This window comes from Arabidopsis thaliana, chromosome 3, assembly GCF_000001735.4.
Source record: "Arabidopsis thaliana chromosome 3, partial sequence".
Lineage (NCBI taxonomy): Eukaryota > Viridiplantae > Streptophyta > Magnoliopsida > Brassicales > Brassicaceae > Arabidopsis > Arabidopsis thaliana.
Genome location: NC_003074.8, coordinates 14,615,976 through 14,642,416, shown reverse-complemented (window position 1 = coordinate 14,642,416; position 26,441 = coordinate 14,615,976). Strand labels below are relative to the sequence as shown.

At 36.9% G+C, this 26,441-nt stretch overlaps 10 pseudogenes across 10 annotated transcripts; 5 read left to right on the top strand and 5 right to left on the bottom strand.

Moving 5' to 3' along the window:
- Window positions 1–2,633: 2,633 nt before the first annotated feature.
- On the top strand, window positions 2,634–7,377 carry AT3G42530 (annotated as a pseudogene; the record flags this gene model as incomplete). Its single annotated transcript has 16 exons — window positions 2,634–2,897; window positions 3,002–3,583; window positions 3,683–4,201; window positions 4,294–4,419; window positions 4,492–4,641; window positions 4,809–4,874; window positions 4,965–5,078; window positions 5,254–5,319; window positions 5,407–5,520; window positions 5,645–5,725; window positions 5,964–6,029; window positions 6,098–6,136; window positions 6,485–6,538; window positions 6,652–6,845; window positions 6,926–7,010; window positions 7,228–7,377.
- Window positions 7,378–7,933: 556 nt separating this feature from the next.
- On the bottom strand, window positions 7,934–8,460 carry AT3G42520 (annotated as a pseudogene; the record flags this gene model as incomplete). The annotated part of the gene is made up of 2 exons: window positions 7,934–8,320; window positions 8,407–8,460.
- A 537-nt stretch (window positions 8,461–8,997) lies between these two features.
- Window positions 8,998–9,485, top strand: AT3G42510 (annotated as a pseudogene; the record flags this gene model as incomplete). The annotated part of the gene is made up of 2 exons: window positions 8,998–9,033; window positions 9,129–9,485.
- A 1,006-nt stretch (window positions 9,486–10,491) lies between these two features.
- Window positions 10,492–11,128, top strand: AT3G42500 (annotated as a pseudogene; the record flags this gene model as incomplete). Its single annotated transcript has 3 exons — window positions 10,492–10,603; window positions 10,691–10,772; window positions 10,900–11,128.
- Window positions 11,129–12,016: 888 nt separating this feature from the next.
- On the top strand, window positions 12,017–12,967 carry AT3G42490 (annotated as a pseudogene; the record flags this gene model as incomplete). The annotated part of the gene is made up of 2 exons: window positions 12,017–12,175; window positions 12,323–12,967.
- An 814-nt stretch (window positions 12,968–13,781) lies between these two features.
- On the top strand, window positions 13,782–14,198 carry AT3G42480 (annotated as a pseudogene; the record flags this gene model as incomplete). Its single annotated transcript has 1 exon — window positions 13,782–14,198.
- A 1,181-nt stretch (window positions 14,199–15,379) lies between these two features.
- AT3G42478 lies at window positions 15,380–18,109 on the bottom strand (annotated as a pseudogene; the record flags this gene model as incomplete). Its single annotated transcript has 1 exon — window positions 15,380–18,109.
- Window positions 18,110–20,862: 2,753 nt separating this feature from the next.
- Window positions 20,863–21,520, bottom strand: AT3G42476 (annotated as a pseudogene; the record flags this gene model as incomplete). The annotated part of the gene is made up of 1 exon: window positions 20,863–21,520.
- Window positions 21,521–23,142: 1,622 nt separating this feature from the next.
- On the bottom strand, window positions 23,143–23,623 carry AT3G42474 (annotated as a pseudogene; the record flags this gene model as incomplete). Its single annotated transcript has 1 exon — window positions 23,143–23,623.
- A 959-nt stretch (window positions 23,624–24,582) lies between these two features.
- On the bottom strand, window positions 24,583–25,463 carry AT3G42472 (annotated as a pseudogene; the record flags this gene model as incomplete). Its single annotated transcript has 1 exon — window positions 24,583–25,463.
- Between the last annotated feature and the right edge of the window lie 978 nt (window positions 25,464–26,441).

Sequence of the window (26,441 nt, the reverse complement as noted above, 5' to 3'; positions counted from 1 at the left end):
GATTTGGGATTCTAATCGATTTGGGGTTATTGAGTTTTCTCTCTGACCAAAACGACGTCATATTGTCATTACAGAGACGGTGTCGTTTTGCAAAGACGGAAGCCGTTAACAGCGACTAAACCACGTAATCGTCATTCTAACGGAGATTTAACGTCTTGCCTTTTTTGGCTTGGTCAACAAAACTTTATTATTTTCTTAAAACGTCAACTAAAACTTTGTGATTAAAATGACAATTTGTAAGTTGATGCTTTTTTGTCTTATTTTTGAAAGTTGGCGTTTTTTCCACATATTTTCCATTTTTATTTAGTAAAAACAAAAATTAAAATTTGCTTTTGAATTTTTTAATTTAAATATTGATGAGTGTTTTGTAGTTGTAAGGTAAGACACTAACCAATTAGGGGAAGGAATATATATATATAAAGTGGTTTACGACGCTAGAGACGCCAAAAAAAACAATAACAAGCAACATAATAATATAAGAGAATATTGCATACTCAGACACTTTTTCATAACTTTAGACGTGTTTCGACACTTTAAAATCATCAGGCACTTTGCCTTGGCAAAGTTACTCTATTACCCTAACCGGTTGTCTTCAAACCAAACCCGCATTAACTAAAGAGATCCCTTAACCAAACCACTCGTCGAATTTGCAGTTACCTTACCCTATTTGAGTTTTGAAGACTTTTTCAGTCGCGTAAAAACCTAATCCAGTAAAAAACTGCAAATTACTATTTATTGTAGAAGACGAATCCGGCGACGTCATCCTTTTCAGTTTTTCCGGTGACTCTGTTCGCTCAGACGACGACGCAGACGATTTTCCGGTGACTCTGTTCGCTCAGACGAAGACGCAGACGACGACGACTTCTAATTTCGCTCACAAACCCTAAATTCTCTCTAACTTCTCCGTCACTGTCCACCACCATTGCCGCACACGACTTTCTTTTTCTGAAGACTCCACCGATATTTCCCCCAAATTTCTCATTGTTCTTATATCGAATTGGATTTATGTTTCATGTAAAATTTGAATTGTCGAAACTCTAAAACAGTTATACCTGGCTGTTTGATTATTATTTTCTAGTTTCTATCTTCGGTTCTCGCTTCTTGTTTTTCGTATTTAAGTTACAAACTCATTTGATTGACAAAACCATATACTCTGTATATGAATTTTGCTCACTCTTGTTGCAATTACTCGTAAAGCCTTAACTTTTTTGGGTTTCTTTCACTTACTAGTCTTTGTTAGGTTATTCCACTTCACCTTGATCCTATGATTATTCTCTCATGTTTAGCTTTTCACTTATGGTGGTTGTGTCTATCTGTTTTTTTTTGGATTTTAGGTTCATTTACGGGCCTAAATACTCACCAGAGTGTTCTGCAAGTTCAGGTAAGCTAGCACCAATATGACTCAGTGTGTTATGATTTTACAGTTCATAATTAGCACTCGCCCTTTTTGTGGACAGGGCACTGAATCAATTCACATTGTGTTATGATTTTACAGTAACTAATCTTGTTTTACTCACTGATTGTTTGGCATTTTCAACTTTGGCTGTTATCTTAAACATGTTGGATATGGTCTGATGGTCAACTATATTTGGATAACATCAATTCACATTGTGTTTTGATTTTTCAGTAACTAATCTTCAGTTGGTTTGTTAACTTTGTTTTGTTTACTCTCTGATATTTTGGCATTTTCAGGTACCTTTCTGACTTACTCGCAGAGCGTCACTAGCTTACTCCATATTTGACTATTCTAGAGATGAGCCATACTGTTATAATTAGAGTTTCTTTCTTTCATCATAAGATTTTCTGTAATTTTCGTTTCTTGCTTCAGAACTAAAATCTTTATTCGTTTGATATGCATTTTAGTGGTGCTTCTAAGTTATATGTTAGCAAAAAACAATAATAGAGTAATTGTACAATCCCATTAGTAAGATATCTTTATGTGAATTCTTTCATTGTTTAGTTTTCTTTTCGTATTTCAGTTATAAACAATGGAATTTTTTGTTTTGGAAACGTAATTCATTTGTAACAAACTCATTTGATTGACAAAACCATATAATTTGTTGATGAATTTTGCTAACTCTTGTTCTCATTTCTGAAGTAGCCTTAATTATTTTTGGTTTCTTTCACTTACAAGGCTTTGTTAGGTTCTTAGAGTTGTCCTTCTGCTGGTTCTTCAGAGTGATCCTTTTCTAATCCGTTCAATTTTATTTTCGCTGTAGTTTAGTGATTACACCTAATCTTATGCTGGTTTGTGAACTTTGTTTTGTTCACTCTCTGGTATTTTGTCAGTTTCATTTGCAACTTGACTTTCTTTTGTGGAGATGAAAAAGATACTTCAGATTTTGACTTGTTTTAAAAAAATAATATCTGCATATAGTTATAATTTCCTTTTCCTATATCTATTACTGCCATATCTAAGATGAGTTTATCTGTTTCGGTTACAGGATTTGGAAGACAGTTTAACATCTAAATCGATAGCATTGGCAGACAAGTTTATTCTGTTACACTATGGAAGGTACTCTTACTCTGTTAATCTAATCTAGGCAAGCAATAGACAGACGTTTGTGAACTCGTTTTATTTGGTCATATTATCTGTTAATCTAATCTTAATCTTCTGAACTTGTTTCTTGCTAATGACAGGGTCAACGTCTCAGGAACCATCTTCTCAGTGTGATTCAAATCTTCCTAATAGACTCTTCGCCATCGATCAATATCCGAGGGGAAGGCTAAATATATACTCAAGACCAGATATTCTATCCTTTATCCGGAAGGACTTTCAGGGGACAAAGGAATTGGATTTCATTCTTCAATGTTGCTTTGGACCTCTATTCCATTTGCCGGTTAGTAAGTGTGCGATGTCTGGTAAGCTTATGCATGCCTTGCTATGTAGACAGCTGGTAACAAAGAAAAAGTATGAGCTGTGGACAGTATTTGGTGGATACCCCCTGAGATTTTCATTACCTGAATTTGCAAGTGATTGCCCTGTGGTGAGTTTTCTGAGGATTATGATCCAGATGATGATCCGGTTTATGTTGATGGCATGAAGAGTTACTGGGACGAGTTAATTGGTCCAGACAAGACTGTTACCTTAGGGGATGTTTCTGACATGCTAACCAACAAACGCAAGACATTGTCATCTGACCACAGACTTAAGCTCGCGTTTCTACTTATTGTAGATGGTGTACTCATAGCATCGAACCAAATCAGTAGACCTACATATAAATATGTAGAGATGTTGGCAGATCTGGATAAATTCCTTTCATTTCCTTGGGGTAGAGAGTCTTTTCTGAAGACTGTAGTAGGAATGAGACCCGACAAACGAAATCCCGGTAAGTCCACTGGTAAAAGACAGTTGACAACTGACCCTATCAAGAGTTTGGTGAGTCGACTTCAGCAGAAAACATTCCGTTTGAAAGGTTTCCCCCTAGCGTTGCAGCTCATAGCATTTCGTAACATACCTGGACTGTTAGATTTGCTGTTAGATGACTCGACCTCTAAGACAATCCTCCATTGGAAACGATTAACTCATCCAAAACAAGTTATATCGCTTCCTCAGATTCATGCTTTGGAAAGCAACCTTAAGGTATTCTTTTTCACCTCAATTATTTATATTGTGTCTATAATATTCTCTTTCTATAAATCCAGTCTTATATACTATTACTAACCTTCTAATTTTGTACAGCTGCCAGTGGATCCGCTTATAGTTGGAGACCTTAATGCTGACCAAAGTTGGGCAGAGTGGGACGATGAGGTGAAAGATAAAAAAGTTGCATACATGTATGATTTGATATTGGCATCTCATCAATTCCAAAAAACCGATTGGCCAAGAGGTGATGCCACATTGCCTCCAATTTCATTCCCAAAGAAGAAGCTATCTGGTGTTCATAAAAAGCACAATGTGGACCGTAAGAAGAAAGAGAAGAAATTAGGTGTGAAGTCTGTGGCTCCCAAATCCAAGCGAAGGTATTCAACTCGTAGTAAACCGGTACTCAATCTCTCTGATGATGAGAAGTCTAGGCTCATTAGTGAACTACAAACTAAGGTGGAAGAGCTATCGAACCGTGTAATGAAGCTTGAAAAAGCCAAAAAAGCTGTCAGATTCAAGCGGTCCACAAAACTCTCCTCCAGTTTTGTTGCATGTTCTTCTAGATCAAAGCGCAAGAAGACAATGGAGGTCCCTATCCAATCTCAAACCCCTGAGGTATTCAAGATTTCAAACTGTTTTAAATATTTGAACATTAGCATAGACTTCAACTTCAGGCTGTCATAATAAATCTTTTAATTTTCTCATAGACTTCATCTCAGTCACACACGCTGTCTAAGCATGTATTTGGACAGCCTGAAGTTGCACAGCAAGTCCCAGACGATCATTTAGATAAAGCTCAAGACTCCAGTGATAGTACCCCATTGATAAACACGGTTAGTGTAATAGTTAACTTCAACTATTTACAAACTTGGTAGAATTAACGACGTTAACACATCTTATTGCAGGAGATTACTGATGACCCCATGGATGTATTTGTTACCCCACTACAATCAGAGCACTCTAATAATGATGATGCAAATGAAGGCAACCCTGTTTATGACACTGATGTCAAAGATCAAAATGCCAATGAGGAAGATGTTGATAGCCAAATGCAGGTACTTTTATAACTACAAACACAACAAATCATAGCCTTACTTCAACCATCAAAACTAAATTTTCTTTTCTGCTGTCTTTAATGTTAATTCTGGGTGGACAGGTTGTCTTGCTCACCCATAATGACTTATATATATAAGAGACATTGACTATTGTGATTTCCAATCAGGTTGATCCAAGTTCAAACCCAAGCGTCGAAAAAGTACTTCCTCTCAACCAAGACCATATTAGTGATGTAAGATAATATAGTATTTGTTAGACCTACTGCGCAGACCAATGTTTATATTTGTTTTTTTGACCAAATTCATTCTACAATTACTTGCAGGACGCATCGGAGAGAGTTCCTGCCATACCTTCTGGTTTAGATCTGTCAAAAGAACACAACACTGAAGAACAGGAATCGAATGCCAATGAGGAAGATGTTGATAGCCAAATGAAGGTACTTTTATCTTTTATAAATACAAACACAACAAATCAAAGCCTTTCTTTAACCATCAAAACTACATTTTGTTTTTGTGCTGTCTTTAATATTAATCCTGGGTGGACAGGTTTTCTTGGACACCCATAATGACTTATATATATAAGAGACATTGACTATTGTAATTTCCAAACAGGTTGATCCAAGGTCAGATCCAAGCGTCGAAAAACTACTCCCTCTCCACCAAGATCATATTATTGCTGTAAGATAATATAGTATTTGTTGGACCTACTGCGCAGACCAATGGTTATGTTTTTTTTAACCAAATCCATTCTACAATTACTTGCAGGACGCATCAGAGAGAGTTCCTGCAACACATTCTGGTTTAGATCTGCCAAAAGAACACAACTCTGAAGAACTGCAAACGAATGCTAATGAAACAGATGTTTATGGCAAACTGCAGGTACTTTTATAAATACAAACACAACAAATCAAAGCCAAAGCCTTTCTTTAACCATCGAAAATACATATTCTATTTTCCTCTCTTTATCTTTAACACAACAGATTTATTTGACAATTACTTTCAGGACTCATTGGACAGGGAGCCTGCATCACATTCTGATATAGATCTGCCAATAGAACAAAGCTCTGAAGAACAGCAGGCGAAGGTATTTCTTTAAGATTATGTCTGAACTATGAATGAACTAATTATGTTCTTAAAGAAGTCAAGATTATGTATGAACTAATTATTGTCTTTAAAAAGGATGTCAACCTTATGTCTGAAATAAATTTTGCTATAGCAAGTTAATTATTTATATTGGACAGGAGTTTGTGGATACGTTATAATTTGCAGATAATATTTGCTAATGTTTTTCTCACCATATTTTTGTGTTCTACAACATTCAGGACACCATGGAGGCGGCTCCAGCATCTCATTCATTGTTAGGGTTTGCAAAGTTCGCAAAAAAGAAGGTCAACCTTATGTCAATACTTAATTAGGCTCTCTTGTTCACTTTAAATTGGACAACCTTATGTCACAGACACCACCAGAAGTCAACTTCGAAGGTGACCCCATGAAGGTAAACAGTAACAACAAGGCTGTGTTATTCGACATGATTATTTGGTTACAAAATAATTTGTAGGATATTTTTCTTATAATAGGTCTCTTCATTTTATATTTCCTCAAGATAGTTTAATACATTTTCAAAACCAATCGCATTATTGCAGGCTATGGTAATATATTCCCATCCAATTTATGATACAAATTCCAAACCTGACAAACAATCAGAATCTTCTCCCACTCCAACGGAGGTTTTTTCAAATACTATAATTCTGTCCATCTCTCCAAAAATTATGTTTTTTAGATATCAGTTTCAATAATATTTTCATACAGATAATTACTTATCCTTTTTGACATATCCTATCAGGATCAAATCACTGATTCTCGAGACATTGGGGCACATGATCTGGATGATAACCAGGTATGCTCTAAATAAGATAAACACAACATCTTTAATACTATAAACTAATGTTCCTACTTTCAAACCTTATGATGGTTTTCTTCTTTGCACTAATATTACATTATAATGTACAGGAAGAATGTTATGTTGATGTTTCAGATTCATCTCCGGCGGAAGAAAGAGAGAAACCAATTCTGTCTGAAGCTAAAGTTTTTCTTGTAGCAGAGTTATTATCAAAATCAAAAACGGCCTCATATGAACTTTTACCTTCAATGAGTAAATCAGAGTTTGCACTGTTTCGCAATACCCTCTCCGATGCACCGAATACGTATGGTTATACATTCATTTTATTTATCACCAATACAGTTATAATCTTGTTATAAGCTTATGCTTTTTTTTTCCTCGCAGTGAACATCTCACTTCGTGTGGATTCTTAATTTCAAACTCATTCCTTCTATCACTTGCCAAGCCTACAAACTGGGTTTCAACTCTAGTATAAAATCAACAATTTTTTACCAATATTACCTTTATAATCTTTAGTGAGAAAGTCTAATTCTTGGTGTTGTTGTCAACAATTGTTTACCTAGCATATGGAGGTGTTGGTGTCCTTGCTTTCTCAGAAATCATGGTCTTCAGCTTTTTATTGGAAGCGATTAGATGGCTTATATAAGAATTTGTGATCTGGTGACTGTGGCCCGGTGGGAATGAAGTTCCTTGAGATTCAAGCAAGTGATAATCCCCCAGAGAACATGGCGAAAATAACAGATAAGCACGTTGACTCTTTTAGGCGTAAATATGCCATGGACATTTATGAGGAGTTTGTCTGCCCCCTCTATGCATCTGACTTTAGTAACAAGTGATCACTTTCTCTGCTTTTTGTAATATTAACCATCTTAACTTTCCTTTTGAATATTATCACCTTGTAAGCTATTTTCTGAACGTGTGTGTTCTATTTTGCTTTGTTGAATAGTAAACATAATATAATTGTTGTTGTATGAATTATGTTTATCCTTTTTTTTCATTACTCCCAAAAGGAACAATCTCTATTTTATATGTTATACATGGATTTAATGTGATATGCGGTTTTGTAATGGATAGAGCTTGATTATATTATTGTGTTCCATCCATATATTTATATCCATAAGGTATACGATATGTGGATTATTATTTTATACTAATTATATACTAAAGGTTTGTTACTTACTTAGTAGAATGGTCCACATCTTAAATGGTAATGTAGCATAATTGGAAAACTAAAACCAGAAAAAAAGAAAGGAGCTAATAAATGAAAAACAAAGGTTCCTAATGGTTAAAAAAAAAAGACAACATTAAAATCGAACTTCACATATTTGGACAAGTTTTCTGTGCTGCACTTTTGCATCGGCAGCACCTTGCATTCATTGCTCGCACTCGGGGCTAAGCCGAGTAAGCTCCATCGATTTGTACCCATCCTCCGTCCTCTCCATAAGGCTCCACCCATAAAGGTGCCCTGTAGCATTCTTCAACAAAATTCTCATATGCTATTCCTTTGTACAATACAGCAGTCAAAGCATGGGGATTTTTTGCTTCAAGACATTTATTGAAGAAATGATAATAAATCGAGTGTGGCATTGACCACCACATGAAATACCGAGATCTGTCAAGTCGGACACAACATAGTGTTTCCTCTGAATACACAGCCTCCTTAAATACCGGACCTGCTTTGATCAAATTTTTCAATGCATCCACGCCATCTTCAGCCAGGTAGCTAACAATTTTAGCAAGCAATAGAGGGAGCATGTGAAATTCTTGAATGGTGGTTTCCTGGCCAAAAAATAAAAACCTAATAAGACAATATAAATAAAAGTATAAAGTAGGAGAGTTTATGATTTTTGTAATGTATGAAAAACCATTTTCACACTACAGCCGGCGGATGGTTCACTGCTTCGTTTCTGTCTTCTCATTATTGATATGCTCGCAAGAAATCAAATAAGGAATAATTTCTAAACTGGGGAGAAATCGTGGATACTTATTTAAAAAAGGATATGGTTTATATTCTTCTATTCTTCTACTTCCTTTAATTTCGCCCCACAAACTGAAATTTGAAAAGCAGAATATTTCCTATCTTAACCATTTCGCAAGTGTTACGGAGATAAGTTTTGATTTGGAGCGACACTTTTTAAAGTAAATATTCCTAATTTAGTTAACTAAAAGTCAAAAGGTTTATGTGGATATGTAGATCATGTGGTAGTTATATAGAGAATATTATTATTCTCTTTTACCTTGAAAGAACAATCTAATTTTACTTCACTCCATAACGGGAATATTCCCACCTTCACAACTACAACTTTAAATAAACCGGAAAAATATAAAAATTAATCTAACCATAATAATCTCTAGCTACAAAAACCTTCCACGATTCGTTTAAGTTTCTTCCATACCCATTCCATTAGTATCAACTTCAAAACATAGAAATTATGCTCAAGTTAACGAAGGTCGACATGAGTGAACCCTCATCTGTTTCAGGTGTCAAAAAGGTAGTGCAGCGTATCATAAGCTATAGTTTTATACGTTTGACATCCAACATAAACAAAAAACCAATTGTTTCCTACCTTTTTTTTTTTTTACGCAGGTTGCTATTATCCCTGAAATTCACATACCGGCACCAGTACTTGCTAAAATTGTTAGCTACGTTGTTGAAGAAGACGTGTATGCTCTGAAACCCTTTGTGAAAGCTGGACCACTATTTAAATCGGCTTTGTATTCAAAGGAAACTCTAAGTTGTGTACGCGTTGACAAATCTCGTTATTACATGTGGTGGTCCATGACGCACTCCATCTATTATCATTTCTTCACAAAATGTCTTGAAGCCAAAAATTCACATGCTTTGAATGCTGTATTGTACAAACCAATAGCATATGAGAATTTTGCAGCCGAATGCTATAGAGCTACCTTATGGGTGGAGCTTTACGGAGAGTATGAAGCATAGAAATCAATATGTTCATAATGTGTCCATTGTTATCTTGTCATGTACATTTCTATACTTGATATATCTTATATCTTTTGAAGTTTAATCCTAGGTAAATTCATCCATTCCTCCAACTAACTTTTTTGGTTGACATGAATCTGTTGAGCACGTTTGATTAAGTTAATTTCCCAGAAAAGATTCTCAAATGCTAACCCGTTTGGGTCATAAAACTCAGATCCAATATTTATATTACATCCAAACGGACGGTTATCGGTGGACATGTTATTTTGGACAGAAAAAAAGATTATGAACAAATATAAATTGATGATATCCGCAACCTGCTTCAAGACGAATTTCCGAGGTCAAACCGAATTAATGCTTAGTACAAGACAAATTAAATCCCCATACCGTATTTCAAACTCTATTTTACTTTATTGAACTTTCATAGAACCAACGTTTTTTTAATTAAAAGTTACAATGTTTAATTCCTTCGACGAATCAACACGTCGTTATGACAGTTTACATCGTTTCAGTTTGTATAGATTCAACTGCTACTCACGATTTCATCAAGACAACCACATCACAAACGCAAAACAAAACTAAAGCTTACCATATTTCTCAGTTTTCGTTACTCTTTACTTCTCCTGTTCACGATGGTTCAACATCATAATCTTTACGAGTTGTCTCCGATGGTTACTGGCTGGATCATCTGTGTCATGGTATTGAGAATTTAAATTGCTCAACCCGAACGATTTCAAACTACGTCTTGTCTTGGCCGATGAATGGGTAAACAATTTTCTTCAATTTATTTTGCAATTTGCGGAATTTTTATTTACCCGTCTATCCCTCACCCCTAAAATGTTGTTTGTAACAGGGCACCCAAATAGAAGCAACCATCGGACCTCGTTTCTCTGCCTTCTACTTTGACAGGATCCAAGAGAATTAATGGAAAACGATAAGTACGTTTCTCGTTCGACCTAACTGCGAACCAATAAGAACAACTCCTCATGAGTTTCGCATTCTATTCATGGATCACACCATTATCACTTCTTCCACACCTTTAGCAACTAGTTTACTCAACAAGTTCACTCCATTTGACTACATTGTGGATGATGTTGTTGGCAAACATACCTTGGTTGGTAAGTAATGGCTTCTTCATAAATTTCATTCACATTTTTCAAAAAAAATATTTTTTTAAACACATATCTCCGACATATTTCTTATAGATGTTATTGGTGCACTCGTGAAGATTGGGATTCTCACTAATACCGCAAGTAACGGGAAAGATACGGTCGGATTCAAACTGCCGTTCATGATCATGGATAAAAAAACACATTTCTTCAACATCAATTTTCAGTTTTTTTCCAAACATATCATGTTTATACATTTTTGTAGTAAGGTTACTATATAATCTCATATTTTTACTGATTTTCAGCAAAGATACATTGGAATGCGAGGCTTATGGACAAATTGCAGTGGACTTGGAGAAAAGGTTTCGAGCATTTCGCAAGAACAATGTTGTTATTGCACTTGCTTGGTGGAAGGTTGTTAGATATTATCCAGGTTGTAACTGGTTTAAGATTGTTAGCCATGCGCCAATATCAACCATGTATCCCGAACCTGATGTTGAGGAAGTTGAAGAAATCAAAATGGTTGTCGACTAATGGAAGATGCTTAGAACTATCAAAGTGCTTGTTGCTTACAATTGTTATCTCATCTTCTTTTCTGTTTTTTTCAAATCTTATGTTTACCTCCAACAATGTTTTAATATTTTTATAAATGATATTATATATTAATAAAAAAGTTATTTATTTATTCAAAATTTCTCCTTTTTATTTATTGCAACAAAAACTTAGATTAAGCATTACAATAGTAATCAAGTGTCTGAATTAAGTTTACCTATGGAACATTGTTGAACTGTTTTAAAACTGAAGAATTACCCACATACAGGATCACAACTGTTTGTAAAACGTCAAACCATAATAACTTACTCAAACTGTTTAAAATTCTATTTCTGATGTTTTGTTGTTATGTTAATTCTTGTTTGCATTCCATCTACATTTCTATATAAGCGAAGTTTTATCGTTTTAACAATATTTTTTTTGTCTTTAATGACTTCAGTCTATGGATATAAAATCTAATCTCTTCTCAAATTTACGAAAAAAATGAAGAAAAAAAATTTCGAACCTAAATCCCCATAAATAAGTTCCGGCTAAATTGGCTGTAACAAATCACTGTAGCACGTCTATGTAATATATTATAGACCATGCGTATATATATTCATGGACGTGAGAATATGGACATATCTAATTTACTATCACGAACAATTTTTTGGAATATTTATAGGATCCACTAATTATATTCGGTAACCCATCGCTCCACCACACCACTCCCTACTCATTTGTCCAGAGAATTAGGGTTCCCATTTCATCACGATCTCAAATCCGTTTCCCTTCAGCCTAGTTCGGTCCTCTTTAATTATCGGTGTTTCTTCAAATTCCTTAGATCGTTATTTGTTCACTTTCAGTACTATACTAATTTGATAATTCAAAATGTCAAAAATCGTCTGCGAGAAAAGAAAATGTACCCACCCTCGACCAATGTCCCCTACTAGACATTACTGGCGACCCCCAAGTGCCCTTGCCCCTGTTAGGGGAAATCAATTTGTCGTGCAGCGTCTTCGTCAACCTTTGGTTCATTTTAACCTACAGGTAATGTTTACTCAAAACAAATTTCAATCGAATTGAGACACTCATTTTATATAGACTGAAATTGATCCAAAAATTGCGAAATTTTGTTTTGAATTTGTATATAGCCTCACAAATTTGGTGTTAACGTTAGTACGCATTTTCTTTCAGCCTCCTCCGTTCCCTGATTTCCACATGCCTGATCACGTAGCAGCTAAAATAGTCAACTTAGTTTCTGAGGACGATGTAGATATGTTAAAGGCTTGGATTCAATCAGGTCCAGATGGAAAAGCTGCTGTTTTTTCAAGTGAAACCTTTTCTTCTGTTCGAATAGATAAGTCCCCTTTTTTTATTCATATGGCTGAAGAATCGTCTAGTTATCACATGTTTTACACCAAATGCCTCACCGCAAAAAATCCGTACGCCCTATATCTTCAGAGTTTAGTGTTGGCATTTCATATGTTTGAGCTCCAGGAGTCAATTGCTATATTGGATGTCATAAAGGATGTTTTCCCACATGCTGGTCTACTTTACATCATGCTCCATAGTTGCGCTCGATCAATTCCGTGGGAATTTTATATTCAATACAAGCGAAGGTACTACAAATTTAGTGAAGTCGACTTATTCGCAGATAAACTAATGTTCCATATCAACGAGGTTTGTCCACGTCGCCAAGGGACATACAAAAAAACCTGGGAGTTCGAGGATTATGGTGAGTGTTGGTCGGACCATCAGAACCTCAATGAGTACGAGGGACAGTGGTGTAACACATCTATTTACTATTACCTGTCCCATGAAATTGTACACATTTCATAAGTAATACTTTCAGAAGTACCAATTTCATTTATGTTCATCTTATCGTTCTTCTCGATTGCAGAACAAATATTTGAATCTAAGTTTTTATTCTTGGTTTTATGTATTAGTTTGTTTTGCATATTTCGCCAACTTTATTTATATATTGTTCGAGTTTTCAACTATAAGGTGTCACAATTATTATACAAATGATTAGAGTTGTTTCAGAACTATGACTTGCATTTTTGTATATGAATTTGCTTTAATGGAATTCAAGTGGTAGCTTTTATATTTAGAGTTAATATATAACTGAACCCGTACTCCCCATTAAGCTTCATCCCTCACGATTGTGACCTATTAAGAGAAACTTCCAAATAATTACTCTGTTTTTATTACTCATTTGTAAACCGTTTTGCTCAGTACTAAAACTTCTCTCTCCATCACATCTTACTCTTTCGTTATTCGCAACAGATTGACAAAATGAGTACATCATCCAAATGTCTACACTCTATCACACAACCTAGAGACACACAGGTTAAATTTTTCATTTTTTTAAACAATATAGTTTACATTCATTCCACAAAGTATATGTAACTTCTCTAACTTTTCGTCTGCGTTGTCAACAGAGGAAGATTGCAAGATTACACATTCTGGAACCTATTCTCGCACTAAATGTTAGCCACGTTTCAGAAGAAGGAATTGAGGCTATGAAAATCTGGTCATGAAGGGAAATCTGCAGCTTTCTCTGTCGAAACACTATCCCGAGTTCGTTTAGATAAAAGTCTGACTTCATCAACATGTCTTCGCCCGACTCTGTTCACTTCTCATTCTACTCAAAATGTCTTGCAAAACGAAACCTTTACGCTATGTATCTCCAAAGCTTAAGGTAGAGTTCTGTTCTCTGGACCTGATTGGCGCCATTTCATTATTGAGTGATTGTAAAGATGTCATTCCTATAGCCAAACTTCTTTACATTGCTCTAAACCGTTGCGCAGGTAATGAAGTATTAGACGCCTTTAATACTTTCAAAGGAGAGAACAAGTGTTTTACAGATGTAGATATCATGGCCAAGACACTAATTGGGCACGTTTCTGATTCGGAACCAAAACGATTCGGATCTTATGCTGAGCTCTTTCATTATGAGGATTATCCAGAGTGTTGGCTCATCCATGAATTTTACAACGAATATAATGGTGGGAGATGTTCACATTGCATCTACTTCTTCCTCTTCAGAGACATCCTTCTGCTTTCCTAGTTTATTTAAAAACATCAGTAACCCACTTTCAGAATATAACTATCTCTTTTGTTTTACTCTTTTATCTAGTTTATTAATGTAATCTTATTATGAAGTTGTATTTCTCTCTTGTATTTAACGTATAAACTAGTGAACATCTTTCTCGTTTATCATGACTTATAGGGACTCTTTCGATTTTGGAGCATGCATAGCAAAATTTTCCAACTATACTAATTTCAAAAATACTAACGATTGGTTATATCTTATTGGTCTGGGGTGTGTGGATAGACAAATAAATATTCATTTCCTATCTACATGTAAGTATTCAGAGACATCCATTTCATTACCAAGTTTTTAAAGGTTTTTTTATTATTAAAAACTAAGCTATATAATATTAAATCACATGTATTAGGCGATATTCTCTATTCTATATTATCCAATTCAATAAATATCCACATTTTTTATTCAAAACCAACAAACTTGTAACCTTACATGGGGCTTTTACATTACGTTGTTTCTTAGTAGAAATTTGGCAATTGCATAAGTTTTAAAAAAGAATATAATGGGAAAAGATGTTTGTTTACATGGCTGATAGGTTCTAATTCCATTTTTTAAATCTGAGCTGATCTGAAAATAATTTGCTCACAATTTCTAAATTTTCAACATATACCTGATTGGAGTATCTTTCAATATTGAAGCATGTTAATCGAACTAATTTAACAAATAGATCTATTTGAATCAAAACGATTGGATATGATCTGATGGTCAACTATATTTGGATAGAAAACATAAATATTTGATTTTCATCTACTTGTACCTTTTCTGCGACATTATTGCGAGTCCCTGGTGTAACATAAGCAGTATAAATGAAAAACCTAATTAGCATCCAATACTCAATAAATATTTATATGTTTTACACCTACGCATTACATTACAAAAGAAAAACAATTAATATCCTAAATAGCAATCTCAAAGTCATCCACCGTAACAACTTGTTCAAATTGGATTTGTACAACTTGTCCTTTTATGACCCGTGCCTTTGCACCTCGAGCACCAGTTCTGCTGCGTCCTTCTAGTCTTAGGTTTCTACATTTACCATGTACACACCACATTATGCATTAGGTTTTAACAATCAATTAGAAAGTACTACTTTAGCAAAAAAAAAATCCTTACCTTGTATTCTCGTGTTGATGGAATTCTGGCTACCTTTGGCCTCCCTGATGGTCTCCTTGTATATGGTGGTAACATCGATCGGTGTTCAAGCTCTTCAGGTATTTCTTCGTCTCTTCCAATAGCTTCAGGGAATACTGCTTCCCGGTAACTCGAAACCCATGCGTGGGGCTTGAAACAGTCATCAACTAAAGCCTTGTAGGAAATTTTAAAACTATTCGCAGCCACCAAAGCATGACTGCAAGGGATCTTGAGTTTATTATACCTCTTGCAAGTACATTGCTTCTTCTCAAGATCAACAACATTTCTTCCACCTAACATGCAACTTATCTCGTAGCTCCAGTTGGTGATCCTCCCAACCTTGCTCCCATTAGTTGTTAACATGGTTTTTGTTATTTGCTTGTCAACTTCCGGAGGAACGGGACCTTTATGTTCGAGAGACTTCTTCGGACGCGCATTAAACCATCTAGTTAACATAGACCTGATAAATCTTATCAACTCCACAATATGTGACGATCGACCTTTGTTTAACGCCATGTTTAACGTCTCCGCTATATTGCTAGTCATGAGATTGAAACGTTGTCCCCTGAAATAATGCCTTGTCCAGTTAGCCATCCCTATATCATGTAGATACTTACCGCAATTTTGGTTCGTGGATTCAATCTGACTATAAGCTCTTTAAACTTTGTACCGGTAAACGCATATCCTGCATGTTTTACTAACTGCGTCAAAGCTTTGTTCTTGTACTTAGCTTGGACATTTCTACAAAGGTGAATAATACAAGCCCCATGATTTGCTTGCGGAAAAACTCTCTTAACAGCAACAAGGATTGACGAGTGTCTATCTGATAATATAGTCAGAGTTTTGCTGTCTGCAATGATCCGCTCCAACTTCCTAAAGAACCAAGTTCAAGACTCGTCATTCTCACTGTCCACAACAGCAAATCCAAGTGGATAGACTTGGAAGTTTGCATCCTGACCACTCGCTGTTAGTAAGACCCCTTTGTACTTTCCTTTCAAATGTGTTCCATCAACAACCAATATCCTTCTCAGATGCTTAAATCCTGCTATCGAGGCACCAAAAGCTAAAAACATATACAAAAACCTCTCTTTGCTCTCATCTTCAACATCTCTTTGCGTTTCTATATGTGTTATTGTTCCAGGATTAGTTAGCTTCAGTAGATGCAAATATTCAGCCAGATAGCAGTATGATTCTTCGTCACTCCTGGCAACAGTAGTTAAAGCTGATTCCCTAGCTCTCCAACACTTGGTGTATGACGCAGAGACTCTCAAATCTTCTAGAACTAGTTGTTGTAGATCCATCGGGACAGGACCGGACGTAGGATCACTGTACTTAGCCTTAAAGACGGATGCAATAACTTTAGATGTTGCCTTCTGCATAAACTGTCCTCTAGTATCTAACGAACATGTGTGATCCAGACTTGCTTTCTTAATTTCATAGTAGCCAGTACCTTTCATGAGTGTCGCCAAAATTCTCCAATCACATTTCTCATCTGAACAACTAAGAACAGAATAATTCCACTTTGTTCTTGTTTGGTTGAAATGAAACATGTTCTTGATCGCATATATAGCCAAACCGATTTGGCAATCTTCTTTGCTTGCATACACTTTCCCCTTGTATATCCCTTTGCCATCATCCTCTAAATCCAAATCCGGTATGTTCTCTACCTCATACTCGATGTCTTCAAATAATGGTGGGATATCAAACTCCTCATCATCAATTTCCTCCAACTTCCTTGCACCACCTCTCAATCCGTGAGAGCTCCCAGCTTTACAACCAACCTTAGTTTTTGCAGCCCATTCCGTTTTTACCTTCTCTGCGTTTACACCTGAACCTCCACCACTCACAAACACAGCGTGGTCAAAGACAACACTACCTGTGCACTGAACAACTTTATCCTCACTAGTGCCTACCTTATCATTTAAACCCTCAAAACTCACGTCTTTATTATTTTTTCCCTTGTACCTTGCATCTACTCCACCCTTAGACATCAACTCTTCAGCATTTGAGCAACCATAATCATCCGACAGGAAATTACCCCAGAACTCTTTATCATATCCGCCACAGGGCATAGTATCATCAAAAATATCTATCCCGTCTTCGGTTTCCTCTGTTTTGTTGTCCCCAAATAAGTCATCCACGAAGATGTCATCTTCATCATCAACAATTACTTCTTCGTTAGATTTCAGCCCATCATTTCTTGCTATTTTTTTTTGTGCATCGTGTAATGCATCCATGAATTCGTCGTCTACAGGGGTCACCAGAACATTAGGAGATTTTGAAACACCAAAAGATATATCCCCAGAATTTGTGTCAGCATTTCTCGAACCACTAGCTGTATCATACAAACTTTCAACTTTCCTTTTTGCACTACCTCCTAGCGTTTCACAACTCAAATTTGGTGTATCAACCTTCTCTTCAAACTTCACAAACAAGTTTAGACCCCTGTTTTCTCTAAGGGTCTTTAGATAGTATTGAAGTCCAATCTCGCTTGTAACCATAACCGGTGGAGTCTTATCCTTTGTTGCAAACATGTTCTTATTCGGTACAGAGTAACTTAACATAGGATTTAAACCCTTGACCCCAAACTCCTGCAGAAGTGCTTCGTTCAACACAACCAATGTTATTCCCTCATGAATTGGTACAACCCTTGAGAAAAGTTGGTTACATATCTCCAATTTCCACTCTCCAGTCGAAGAACAAAACCACTCTCCACATATAACCATGATATAGTCGTTCATCGATCCCTGTACATATAAACGGAAAAAAAAAGTTGATTATGTTCTGATTCCCGTAACAAATAGAATGCACGAAAATTCGTTTTAATTTCATGATATCAGTTTTCAACAATCGTACCTCCTTGGACACGACAGTTGGACAAAGATCGATGATTGAAACCCAAAATCTTATGTGTTTCAATGGATCTCGTGTTTCAGTTTTTTTAAACTCGGAAAGCAAGGGAAGTTACAATGTTTAATCTCGGCCGTTTAATTTATTGAAATCCGACGATCGTCGTCACGCCCAAACTGTTTTTTCTAAACCGACCATTATAACCGTATATTTTAAACCAATACCAAACGTAACCATAAACCGGTTTGTAGTGATATCTCAAACGAATTAGTGGGGGTATATATGTTTTATTTCACTCCAAAAGCAAGGCAAAATGCCTCTAGTTTTTAAAGTGTTTAAAGTGAATTAAGTTTCTCCGAAAGTGCCTCATAGTGTAACAAACCCATAATATAACGTATAAGATAAATAATTTTGTGAGTATAAAAGTTTTGCAAATGTGTTTACATTGAGATTACATAGAAATATGTATCATACTTCTCGAAAGTACCTGAAAAATCATCGCAATTTTATGATTATTTAGTACATGCGGAAATGATTATTAATTAAGTACACATAGAAGGAGATAAATAAATACCTCAATGCGACAATTCTGTTTGTATTTTCGCAATCATGTGGAAGTAATTTCCAATTTGATGAAAATTTTGACTATGAAATCGGTATACATTTGCTCCACGTATACGTCATTCGCTAACATAAGTATCAATATTATCACCCATAGAAGTGGTGAACACAAACATAGAATTATAAGCTCTAATATTCTCTTTTAAATTAATATTTCTTTTGTCACCGTTGAATAGAGACGAACGAAAAATTTCGAAGGAAGATTGGCTTGAAACAATATTCGCCACAAGATAAGATAACTTCATTAAAATAAATTTATGACAAACAATTTTAAACTAAAGAAAATGTAATCAGATAATTCATATTTGAATTCGTTAATCTCTTCCATATCGTAGTTGATAAAAAGCTTTGTAGAAAATGTTAGATACTAAGAGGGTATAGAGGATACACAACACGCTGATTTTGTTTTAAACACGTCAAATAAACGCTTTTTACTTGTTCTTATTGATAATAAATCTTTTACAAGGATTCTATTATCTCGGCAATTACTTGACATATTCTACCCGAATGATCAACCCCGACTAAGAACAAATCTAAGCCTAATCACTCCTCTGTTTCTTATCACACGCCTGTGAAGAGTAGGGATTACAAACACCCACTTTCTAAGCTTTTGCTAGGCTTCGAAAGCTATACACGTATGGCAATATTCTATAGTGCTTAAAGCGACTACATGCTAGCTCTAGAATACTTATACCTTATTCTCCAGAACCCTAAACCCTATGATCTCCGAGAATCACTAAAGGAATCTTTCTTGATCGCCAAGCCTATCCCTTTCCTTGTTCGAGATCCTTCTTGATATTCAAGCCTATCTCTTTCCTTGTTTGAAATCCTCCTTGATATTCAAGCCTATCTCTTTGCTTAACTTGTTGAGAAGAATATTCACCAAATCTTCTCAACCGACTTTCGTCTTTGATCACCACGCCAAGTCAGCACAGCTTCTTGGCTCGTCACATCAACCACTCCAGCTCCTCCAAGTCAGCTCACGCGTCCATGTCAGCAGCTCAAACGTTTGATGTAGATTTGATGCAGCTTCCTGATATCCATCAGCTCCCTGATCTCCATCAGCTCGTTGTTGTCAGAATCTGCATCTTCAATCTCTCCCTTTTTGACTTAGTTTGATACTCAAGCATCCTTCTGGTTCAACCTGAAAAGACACTAAACAAACCAACCAAAAAGAAACAGAACAAGCAATATCTAGCTAAAGATAAAAGCTTGTTCATATCAGAACTGTGTTAAGAACGCAAAACATCAATAGCAGCGGAAATCAAGTTCTTAACCGTTCACATCACTCAGAAGAATTCTAACAACGAACTCCTCTAACAACAGGCAGCGAAACTATGTCTAAACTTAAAACGAATCAAATTCAAACAAGTCTCCCCCATAAACAGTGAACACTACTCAACTAGTAATTAGTCAACAATACTTATCAAGTAATCAGTCAACCATGAACATTACTAAGTAGTCAACAGTCTGTCTAACTCCCCCACAATCAAGCATTCTATAAACCAGAGTCATCTCCCCCTGCTTGAGTGCACAACTAAGTTAAAAACAACTAGTTACAGAAGATCTACATCAGGATAAGTAGTTGAAAACACTTACCTGAAATCAGTGTATCGTAAAACACTTTGATGACCAACCACTTCTCAGACTACTGCAGCCAAACCAGGTTTGCTTCTACCAACTGTTTGAATCAAACAATCTCCCTGACAAGACCTGAAAATGAAACAGAAGGAAACCCAAACACAGCAAGAAGACAAAATCTAGAAACGTTTTTAGCATACATATCAAAAGATAAGATTCGTCCAAGTAGCCGTGTTAACCTTATTACAGACCCAAGTTTTCAGATGATATATATCATCAGTTCAAAAAGAACAAAAACAAAAGCATGGTCTGAAATAAAAACAAGCTTGTCAAAAACTAGATTTGAAACGTTAAACAACATCAAGCTCTCCCACAAATCAATTTCCCCCATCATCATCAGAATAAGACACATCTCCTTCTGCTTAAGTACATGACTTAGTCAAAAATCACACAAACATCATTAGAAATATAATATTTCAGAGGAAAACAGAGAAACACTTACCAGCATCTAAAGCCGTCTGCAGAACTTCAATGGCCAGTTTCATTGCTCTGCGATGTCCTGAACCATTAGTGGAGTCACCAGTTTGCACTCCTTGTGTTGATGGCTTCTTTGCAGTCTTCTTCTTAGTCTGGACTAAGGGCACTGACTTCTCATCATGAACCTTCACAGGATGCTGCGACTGAAGAAGTTGATACACAAGACTCGGGAAAGGAATGTAGAGTTTTGCCTCGGCTTTCAACGCAAGCTGCATGATATGCTCAAATACCATCTTCCCGAAATCAAACGGTGTCTTGTGTGCAACCATGAACACAAGTTTAGCTCTGTCTGGTTGTGCATATGCATCGTTAGTAGTTGGTGACCAGTTGGTACAACAGAGTTTGAACAGCTCTTTGCCACTATTAGAGAAGGTGTTCCCCACAAGTTTCTTCAAAGCCTTCTCTTTGCCATCAGTCAGATATATGGCTACCTCATCATCCATTATTCTTGCAATTTCCATTCGCTGAGTTCTAACATCCATGTATTCCAGACCAAACAGCTCATTGATCTTAGCAGGAGAAAACTCATACACCCAGTCACGCACAAAGTCAAAAGACAACTTGTGTGCAATCCGATACACAAGCAAAGCCCTGTCTATACTTGCATATCCCTCACTGGTCGTTGGAGACCAATTTCTGCACAAGAACTTGAACAGCTTCCTTCTTTTCGTTAGTCTTCTGTATTTTCATCCTCTCTACAACAACAGACTGTTTCTTTTTCAGCAGACAGGAGGACACAAACAGATCTGTTGAGTCAACAGCTTATGGGGATTCAGACGCATCAGAGATCTGCACCACTTGAGGGTTCTGGTTGTTGAGTGGTGGAACTTGGTCACAAGTCTGGTTTCTGGTCTCAGCTTGAATGGGTGTCTCAGATCTATGCACATGAACAACAGTAGATTCACACTCGTCAGGCAGTTCCACAATCACCGTTGGCTCTGGAGATACGGCTGCATGTTCATCTTGGTTCTCCTTGTTTGGAAGCTCAGATCTACGAGATGTTGGTTCGGGCTCAGCATACAACACCATAGCTTTGTTTAGATTTTCTTCCTCTTCAGCTTTCAGACACTACGATGGATGCTCCTCAGAGGCTGCCTCTGACAGATTTGACGACGGTGTCACAAATCTTTGTTGCACGAGCCGTTGAAGTCCAGAGAAAATCGCATTCATCTTCAAGAAAGATTTCAACTTGATTCTCTATGAGCACAAGTCTTCGAGTTAACGACTCCCTAGGGAGATCTGATTTGACATGAGAAAGCCTAACTCTTTTTCCCTCCAACCTAGACATTAAGCAATGGGCTGAATTTGTTTATGGGCCTACAAAACAAATGTGCTTAGGCTATACCTAAAATAATTAGAGCCTGAAACACTAAACAAAAACATTAGTGCACACTTGCATATAATCCCATTGATTCATATCATCCCATCGATCAACATCACATGCTAGCATAGTTCAGATTAAAAATCATTTAGCGAACAACCATTCACTCATGAACAGAGTTTAGTGACCCAGAAAGTTATTGAAACATGTGAGTACACTATGTTGGATTCAAAACATTTTTAATACCTTTAAAATCCGTTCCGTGTTCCGTGCCAACCAGTTGTTCATAACTCAGCAAGAAGCTACCATAACCACTCAGATCTTTAATAGATCAACTCTGGGTACAGTGGCTAGTCTTTCAAACTGTCATGCCTTCAATTCCAGTAGATCAGCTCAACGTGTAACAGGCAGCTGGAATTTTCCTTTGGAGATTGCTCAAAGAATCATGAGTGTGCTGCTTTTATTTCCATACTTCCTCAGATTTAGATACAACAGGGTTCTCCTTTCTTTCTTTTTTTCTTTTTTTCTTAAAACTTTGAATCCCTGTTGATCTGTCAGTTTCATATCAGCAGCATCACTTGACTTCTCAAATGCTGATATTAGTGCATGATGGTCACTTGACACCAAATTAGGCTTTAGATACCCTTAGTTTGGTTTGCACAATAAATTGATCTCCTCAGCTCTTTGACCTCCTGTTAGACGACAATCTTTTACGGCTGGCTACAGAATCGGCATGACAGGCAGCTATTTTCAACACACCTTTATTCGCAGAGTATTGATCTTCTATTCATCCTTGGATTTACATGGCATGTTCTTGCATTTTTTGTTCCTGTCTTAGATCAACACATCTCACGAAACAGATTAGATCTCACGAACACCAATTAACTTTCTTAGATCACTGAGGCTAATAAACTCCAAGATTTTGGTACATAAGTCAGATAGTTGATATTCAGTACTCACATGATCAACTACTATCATTTTCGCCTCAACAAGTTCACGAATGAAATGGTGTAAAATATCAATATGCTTAGTGCGTCAATGTTGAACAAGATAATTTCCTATGTTTAATGCACTCTTATTATCACAATAAATTAGTAAAGAATCAGAGATCATACCATAGTCAGCTGCCATTTGTTTTATCCACATGATTTGAGTGTAACAACTCCCTAGAGCAAAGTACTCTATTTCAGCAAGGGATAGAGACACAATATTCTGCTCCTTACTCTACCTCGAGACCATGTTGCTACCCATGAAGAAGCATCAACCACTTGTACTTCAGCAATCTTCCACGGATCCAGTCCAGTCAGAATCTTGCACTGCATCCGACTCTTGTAATGGTATCCATGCACTACAACTCCCTTGATTATGTACAGACTTGGCTCGTCAACTTTGACTCCAGATATGTACAGTCATATGTATAAACACCATCAGATTCAGTTCCTGATTCATCCGCCACCAGCAGGCTTGGTAACTTTCTCCCCCCGAATCCTTCCCATATCATCATGTGGGATATGATTCGAACACTTACCAGACTGCTGCACCTTGCTACCAGTAGCCAAGTCCGGCTATGTAGGCACTTCGGATTCAGAACACCACTCTGAACAAAATGCTTTGAATGTGGATTGGATAGATTCCACATGTAACAGTTGTCACCAGTTCGCACACTTTTGAAGGTCGTACGTCCTTGTTTATCAGCAACATGATGGCAAACATTATGTTTCTTCATCCAATCTCGATTGGATCTACAAATATCGCTGTGATATTTGTTTCGCTTCAGCAATTTAGTTACTCGATTGTAACACAAGTTACAGCTAGCTGTAATCTGTCCTTGGTTACTACAGAAACAATTCCTCGTTCTTCTGCTCAGCTGTTTGACAGTCGACTGACTAACTCTTGCTTCTGATCTCGTCTTTGCCTTCACAAAAACAAACTTAGCGAAGTTGTTAACAGGAACAACTCTATTCATAACCTTAACTAAGGTACATAAATATCCACCATTACGATAAAAATCATCTTTCTTTATGTAGACTTGCTTATCATTCTTGTGGTGCTGCTTGTGGTGCCTGACTTGCGTAACACGATTTAGGAAGCTGTAACAATCACCTCTGTTGTGTTTCTTACTTCCGCAAAACCAACATCATGTTCTTCTGCTCCTCAGATGATTGTGATCAACCTGATAATTTAACTGTCTCCAGTTATGAGTAGCCATACTCCTGGTCAACGCCTTTCGAGCCTTCGAAGGTGCATCCGTGCGGTGTGCTGCTGCTGGTTGGATATCATCAGATTTTCATCTGAATTTGTCCCCTTGACAAAACGTGTTCCTCCTTTTGAACTTGTCCCATCATATCCAAGACTCCAAGTAACGTTTGAAGTTCTTCCAACAGTCAGGAGCTCATCCAAGTCTTTATTCCCCCTACTCAGCATCTTGATGTTTCTCAGTTGGTCTTCTAGCTGTTTTTCCAGTCCTTGGGATTTGATTCTCTCTTCACCGAGCTCCTTTTCAAGTGTAGAAACTTTTTCCATCAAGATTCCTTTTTCAGAAATGAGCTCCTTATTTCCCTTCCTTTTCAGAGTCAACTCCTCGATTAGGATCCTGACTTTCTCCAAAGGGAATCCATGCTCATCGTTCACTGAATCAGTATCATACGCCTGCATCATCCCAATGATCTGATAAGACTATAGTTGATAGGGGTTCAGAGATACATCAATCGCTGACTTGTGTGACTGAAGCTTGTCTGGCAGACTCCTAAGAAATTTCTTCAACATCTTCTTGTCCTTGTATGTTTTTCCTAGGACAACAGCCTCGTGTGTGATGGAGCTCAGTTTGCCGGTGAAGTCATCCACGGATTCTTCAACTTCCATGGTCTGATTCTCAAACTCTAATGCAAGCATGTCCAGACGAGTATGATTCACATTGTTGGTGCCTTCGAATGAGTCTTGCAGAACCTGAGTGAACTTATTCCTTGGCAAAGATCCAAGAATCACAGACATCGCCTGAGAGTTGTGATTGGCTGTTGTGTTCTCATCCGATGTCCATTCAGTCCTTGATTTCAAGACAATGTCTCCCTTTGCATCCTTTGTGGTAGGAGGCGTCCAACCATCTTCTACTGCAAACCATGCATCCATGTCGATACTTTGAATCGATTGCCTGATCAACACCTTCCAATACCCGTAATGCTCAGCATCCAGCTTCAGTGGCTTAGGTATCGCAACGAACCGTTGTGCTTTCTCCATCCCTTGTCGCAAGATCTCACCTGTTGAAAAGATTAACAGATTCTTTTATCAGGTGTCTGCTCTGATACCAATTAAGAGGGTATAGAGGATACACAACACGCTGATTTTGTTTGAAACGCGTCAAACAAACGCTTTTTACTTGTTCTTATTGATAATAAATTTTTTACAAGGATTCTATTATCTCGGCAATTACTTGACCTATTCTACCCGAATGATCAACCCCGACTAAGAACAAATCTAAGCCTAATCACTCCTCTGTTTCTTATCACACGCCTGTGAAGAGGAGGGATTACAAACACACACTTTCTAAGCTTTTGCTAGGCTTCGAAAGCTATACACGTATGGCAATATTCTAGAGTGCTTAAAGCGACTCCACGCTAGCTATAGAATACTTATACCTTATTTTCCAGAACCCTAAACCCTAAGATCTCCGAGAATCACTAAAGGAATCTTTCTTGATCGCCAATCCTATCCTTTTCCTTGTTCGAGATCCTTCTTGATATTCAAGCCTATCTCTTTCCTTGTTTGAGATCCTCCTTGATATTTAAGTCTATCTCTTTGCTTAACTTGTTGAGAAGAATATTCACCAAATCTTCTCAACCGACTTTCGTCTTTGATCACCACGCCAAGTCAGCACAGCTTCTTGGCTCGTCACATCAACCACTCCAGCTCCTCCAAGTCAGCTCACGCGTCCATGTCAGCAGCTCAGACGTTTGATGTAGATTTGATGTAGCTTCCTGATATCCATCAGCTCCCTGATCTCCATCAGCTCGTTGTTGTCAGAGTCTCCATCTTCAGATACTGTTCAAGCAAAAGAAATTAATGAAACTTTAGAGTGTAGACTATGTAAGCAATTAAATATGAAATAATTTTGATGAATAACATATTACCTGGTTCGACAAAAGCTTTTTGATCAGGCTTGAGATGGA